The sequence below is a fragment of the Nannobrachium achirus genome (genome assembly GCF_963921795.1).
Source record: "Nannobrachium achirus genome assembly, chromosome: 4".
Lineage (NCBI taxonomy): Eukaryota > Metazoa > Chordata > Actinopteri > Myctophiformes > Myctophidae > Nannobrachium > Nannobrachium achirus.
In genome coordinates, this window is record NC_137813.1 from 8,569,452 (window position 1) to 8,576,282 (window position 6,831).

A 6,831-nucleotide genomic window follows, 5' to 3' on the forward strand; every position below is an offset into this window, starting at 1 on the left:
ATGTTCAGGCCCTGGAGGACTGTCGGTATATTTTCCTCCTCTCCCTCTTCCACTGATGTTCCCAGGAGCCTCTGGAAGTGGTCGAACCATGTTGCCACCCTCTCCTCTGGGCTGTGTCCCTCCACCTGGCCCTCCTTGGCCCTCTTCCGCCCTGTCATCTCATTTATTACCTTCCAGGCCTCCCCGTATTGCCTTTCACCTTGCGCTGCCTGCACTCTTCGCACACTTTCCATCACTTCTTCCCCTTTGATGGCGTCGTAGGTGCTGAAGAGAGACTGTTTGGCCTCGTTCAGTGTCTCGCGACCCTCCTCTGTTGGTTCACGCTCAAAGTTGAGTCGTGCTTCCTCCATCCTGCCTCGTGCTGCTACAACCTTCGGGTGTCTGGACCGTGGTGGTGCTCTTACTCTGTTCAGCACTGGCACGCACAGTCTGGTCGCCTCCTCATTCGCTGTGATGAATCTCCCATATTCACGGCTGGGCTCCTCTCCCCTATCCAGCTGCCGAAAGCGCTTCCTGACTTCCTCCGAGTACCTGGTTTGGAGGCCCGGATTGGTCGTGAGTGCCTTCCAGTCATGCCGAATCTTGGGGCTTGGCTTGGGGACCCTGAGGCTCAGTCGCACCCTCATGGAGACCACACGGTGATCAGAGCCTACAGAGCTGAACGTGCTGTATGGCTCAGCGTTCAGGATGGAATTCCTCCACTTTTGCCTCACTAGGATATAGTCCAACTGATATAGCCTAGGTAGCTCCCCAGGCCTTGAGGCTCGGTCTCGGAAGGTCCATCTCTTCCCTGTTCTCTTCCTGAACATGGTGTTCGCTGCCAGGAGCTGGTGTTCCATGAGAAGGGCTGTGAGGTATGCGCCGTTGCGGTTGGTAGACTCATGGTATGGGAATGGTGCATCCTCCTGTCCGATCCTGGCGTTGAAGTCGCCAAGGATTGCCAGGAAGTTGTGCGCTGGGACACCTCGGACTGCTGTTGTGAGGTCCTCATAGAACTCCTCAACATCCTCAGGTGTTGCCGTGTTAGTGGGCGAGTACACCACTATGACTGTTGTCACTGGGTTACCTGCGAACTCAGCCATGAGGATCCTTTCGGTGTGCTTGTGAACCCGTCGGAGGGCCTTGCGCGCTAGAGAGCCTAGCATTAGTCCTACGCCTCCTGTTGCAGCCTGGGCCTTGTTTCGCCGCGCAGATGCAGTGATGAACGTGCGTTTCTCCACTTGGCAGTAAACTATCTGGTCGTTAGTGTTAGTGTGGACTCTTCTGTGTTCCTGGACTCCCAGGATCTCTACCCCCTGTTCTTCAGCACAATGTGCCAATTCCACCAGTCTAGCTTCTTCTCTCACTGTGCATGCGTTGAAGGTCCCCATTACAAATGGTCTCCGACAACGCATGAGTGCATTGGACGGGATGCTGTGGTCAGACAGAACCCTCCCTCGTTCCCGTGGGTTTGAGGTCCTGTCGTCATGATGCCCTCCGGAAGGGGGACCAGCACCACCATCCGCCGCGGTGCTCCTGCGGACTCCCGCCGCTGGAAGTATAGGATTTGAAATGACTTTGTTCTTCATGGTTGGCTTTTCAATGCTAGTTTAAGGGCTGTGGGGTCGCAAATTCTCACAGTCCTGGTTTTTACCTCAGAGTGACCTTCTCCTAGATGGGTTGCCTACCATGGCTAAGAGCCCCACCCGCCCCGACTGATAGCTCAGATTGCTGGATCTGAATGGTCCACTTGCTGATGTTTTAACTCACTGGATGGTTCTAATTCAATACTAGTTCTTAATTCAGTAGAAGTTTTAAATGTTAAAGTAATCACCTGAGTGTTGGGTCAATGAAGTAATCATTCAGTGTTGGGTCAATAGAAGTGAAGTGTGCTGTATCCATCCACCATCACTCATTCAGTGTTGGGTCAATAGAAGTGAAGTGTGCTGTATCCATCCACCATCACTCATTCAGTGTTGGGTCAATAGAAGTGAAGTGAGCTGTATCCATCCACCATCACTCATTCAGTGTTGGGTCAATAGAAGTGAAGTGTGCTGTATCCATCCACCATCACTCATTCAGTGTTGGGTCAATAGAAGTGAAGTGTGCTGTATCCATCCACCATCACTCATTCAGTGTTGGGTCAATAGAAGTGAAGTGTGCTGTATCCATCCACCATCACTCATTCAGTGTTGGGTCAATAGAAGTGAAGTGTGCTGTATCCATCCACCATCACTCATTCAGTGTTGGGTCAATAGAAGTGAAGTGAGCTGTATCCATCCACCATCACTCATTCAGTGTTGGGTCAATAGAAGTGAAGTGTTCTGTATCCATCCACTATCACTCATTCCGTGTTGGGTCAATAGAAGTGAAGTGAGCTGTATCCATCCACCATCACTAATTCAGTGTTGGGTCAATAGAAGTGAAGTGTGCTGTATCCATCCACTATCCCTCATTCAGTGTTGCTGACTAAACTGCTGGCGTACCAAAACCATTCAACAGTGTGGTCTACTCTACACCAGTGGTTCTCAAATCTTTTCATATCAAGGACCCCCAAATTAGTATTTGGCCGAGGACCCTCATCTGAAAATATGTTGTGCCAGGGACCCCCATGCGAGATGTGTTAAAATATTTACTAAAGTAAAAAAAAAAGTTACAAAACATGTCACTGTAGATCCACAAGCTCACAACGTGTTGCATCGTGACACGTTGGTGGGTAAACCACCGCTCAGTTCACACGGGTGTGATTTTTTGATACACTCGGACTGAAAGACCTGAAAAAAGCACTCTCCCATAATGATGATACAGCAGGATGGACTGAGCATGCTCCCTACAATCAGACAGCAGGCACTATAAAGGGCAGCCTGACACTTCACTCGGGTCCTTTCCCACTGCCCAGAACCAGGAAGCACTGTGGTAAGAGAAGAGAAACAGTCAAACGTTTAGTCAATATCATTCTCTCCCTGCAACTTAACTCTTTTACTGCCACATAATTGAACAAAAAGCTCAATCCACTGCCAGCTAAATTGAGAATTGTCGCTCATCTTTGAAGGCCTACTGGAGAAATTTGGTTTTGACTATAAAGACAACAATTATATGGCAACGAAGAATAGAATGTCTACTTTGCAACAGAAAAAGATTTCGAGTTTTTATCTTGTTCTGTTCATTAGCTAGAAGCTGCAGAATGTGGCCTAAAAACAGCTCTTTGAGAACATAAAGCTGAGAAAAATGCATTTTTGTGAAGAATACATTTTCAGGCAGAAATCTCTCTTTAGCCTTTTATTGTTGGCTTCAGTAACATCACACCTATGATCAGCGGTTGTTTACAAACAAATTCAAAAAAATAAAAACAAGAAAAAGTGTCTTTTTACACACTTTTAGTGTGTAAGAGAAGTAAGAGCAGTAGTAAGAGCAGTGCAGAACATTGACACAGTGACATGAGCTTCAGCCTGAATCCTGCTTCAGCTTTCAGGGTTCTCTTTATCTCACTGTGACACTACTGTGACACTACATGTCTACAGTACAGAGTGTATATGTGTGTGTGCGTGCGTGCGTGTGTGTCATTCAGCCTGCACAGGGCCTGGGGCTCCATTCTGTTTCACTCCAGCCAGGCTCCTCCGGAAGGGCTCCACCGGGTCTGCTGAACTCGTACACGAGCCCATGGTCGATCTGTAAATTATACAAATACATAATTACTATAAAATACATGAAAAATAGTACACCTTCAAGCTCACAACGCGTCACAGCAGAATGCGTGGAGGTTGGGGGCCTACTATTTTCATCAAAAGGCTGTTTTAGAAATGTCAACCCCTGCCTCTCTAACATTCTATGCACTTCCTGCTTACCACACAAATATATATATATATATATATATATATATATATATATATATATATATAGTAATTATGTAAAAACAGCATTCATGGTCTGGAGAGGGCACTTTTTACAGATGGATAAAAGGGCAGGGGCTCAAGCCCCCTTTGATGTCTATGTGAGCATGTGCATGGTGCTAAGTCTGATTTACAGAAAAAAGTTTGTTTTTCCACGATGTGGAAATGAAGAAGTAGGCTCATCATCATCGTCGACTCATCATCTAAAATCATAGCCAGGAAAATATCAAATAGTTTATATCTAAACAAATCAATTTACAATTTTGACATTTAGCAAATGACTTACAATAAGTTCATATATAACATAAAATGCAGTTATAGTAAATAGTTACCATGCATTTACTGTCACAGTGAAATTCCCTTTATACCCTGTATACCTATATAAAATGTCACAATGCAACATAGCTCTGTTTACACAAAGCTGTACTCCCTCCAACTGTATATATGTTCCCCATTTTCAACAGTTTTTATTTGTAACACTTGCTTTGGCAATGTAAACGTATGTTTTCTCATGCCAATAAAGCTCCTTTGAATTGAACTGAAAAGCTACATCATCAGCTACTGATGATGATGATGATGATGATGATGATGACGATAAAAAGAAACCTCTCCCTCTCTCTCACACACACAGGCATCGTACGCACGCACACACAAACTAAGCCAATAAATCCTAAATTCCCATCAAACTAGACCAGGTCAACCTGGTTGTGCCAGACCCCCTGTCTGTCATCATCATTTATGACATCATGCCTTTTGTAGGCATGTCATCATCATGTCATCATCATATATACCCTTTATATAGAAAACCCGGACAGACCGACATTTGCTTATGTAGGCCTACCCATTTCATGGGTCTGGCAATAATCCTAGTAGGCTGTGCAGTGCACGTACACTACACGCGGTACGTGCACGCGCGTGATAGGAACTCCACGTGTGTCCTGAGTAGCGACAAAAACAAACCAAGCACGTGGATCCTAACTGCTTGGATCAAGTTACTGATCCGGTCCGGATACGGAAACATTTCTTGCATGTATGTGTACGTGTAAATAGCCGGATGCAGTAGGCGGGCTCTAGACCGGATCCCAATGTCGGAGTGGCAACACGTCGCAATGGAAAACCGTTACCCTATCTCACTGATCACTGACCATCCCCCCATCCCAGGCTTCCAGTTCCACACGGATGCTCTGTTATCACACAGTATACAACTATATACAGTATACAACTATACAATACATACATGCACTGGATTGGAAGTCTTACTTTGGACAGTAGAATCGTGGCCTCTGTTCTCCGAGGGGTCTCTACGCGGAAGCCATTCTTCATTGGCCAAATCGCCCAGTTCGTCTGTCTCTTCGCGGCGGTGGCGGCGGTACATGGGTCTCTGCTGCTGCGGCGATGTGAGCCCCCGGGCGGGGGGATCCATCCTACACGGGGGTCGAGCTCCGTCGGGATCGGTTTCCACAATATCACGAGGCTCTTGATCCACTTCTGGACCCCGGTTCTTCGCGACTGGCACCATCTTCAATCTTTTTATCTTCAATACCAACGGCTACAGTGATCTTTTTCTCTTCTTCATCATCATGATCATCATCACGACCACCACCACCATTCGTGGGCGCTGCCTGGTCCTGAGTCACCAACGCGGGTAGGTTTGTAATCCTAATTCTAACAAAGTTTGTTTCTATCCGTGGATCTGCTCTGCTGCTGGCTGCTGCTCCGGCCAGGGGGGGAGGGTCGCACTTCGGCGGAATGATACCAGCAAGTTGAGGCTGAGTTGGCCTAATACATCTCAATATTCTAGTACTGCTAAATACTACTACCTACTACAATTACTATACTACTAATACTATAAAACAACTGATTTCCGACAAAATGATCGCTTTTACCAACGTTTCTCTCTCTCTTTCTCTACTAACAGCCCGATGCATAAAACAATATAGTCCCTCAACTAAGGCTGCTAGCAGCTAGCAGTGGCGTCAGTTCAGAACAAGCTAAGGTATGGCAACATGACTGGTGTCTGGTGAAGACACCAGTCATGTTGCCATACCTTAGCAACAGGCACGATGAAAAGTACATTTTTATTATTTCCCCCTGTCAAGGTATGGCAGCTGCATACCCCTGCCATACCCAATTGACGCCCTGGCAGCTAGGCAGGCGCAGAGTCGCTCTGGGCAGGCGGAGCCAGGACAGTCTGTTTACTTTTTTTTTTAATGAACGGTTTCCGGCTGTCCTCAAAACGACCGACGACCAATTATGCATTCAAAAGTTGCGCAAGGACGTCTTTTATCATAATCCATAAAAAACATCAAACGAACGAACGGCCGTATTGGCCCTACTCGACCTCAAGAATTGGGGCGAACAGGAACGTTCAAAGCAGTATAAGAGTTAAAACAATAAAGAGTGGTTAAAAACCTTTAGCCCTGTGTTGTATGATATTATTGCTGTTATACGTTATGGGGAAAATAACACTGGAAACCTACTAAATATGGCTCTGTGTGTGCTGTGCACCCACCAAACTTTTGGCATGCTACCTGGCTATTGTGTGTATGGAGTATTGTTGGTGATAACTATATAATAGGCTACATTTACTTAAAAAAAAGTTGGTAATTTTATCGTCTAATCAGGCTTTTTTGACTACCCTGGAGAGATTTTAATTTGCTTGATTCAGTATTTAGATATTTGATATACATTTTTTCAGACACGCCCCTTTCCTATATGTAGTGATGCACGGAAGCAGGGATAGAGACACACGGGCGCCTACAAATTCACGCTCACAATTGAAACAGCGTCCCCGCTTCGGGTAAGGGAGCACCTGCAAGCCAGGCCATAGAAAGTCCTTGCAATTCAACTGTGGTTTAGCCTAATATTAAATAATCCTACACAAACTGAAGACTATATTGATTTAAATAAAAATATGTTTTCAAATGTATGGCCTGACCCTGACAACATATCATCTTGTTTG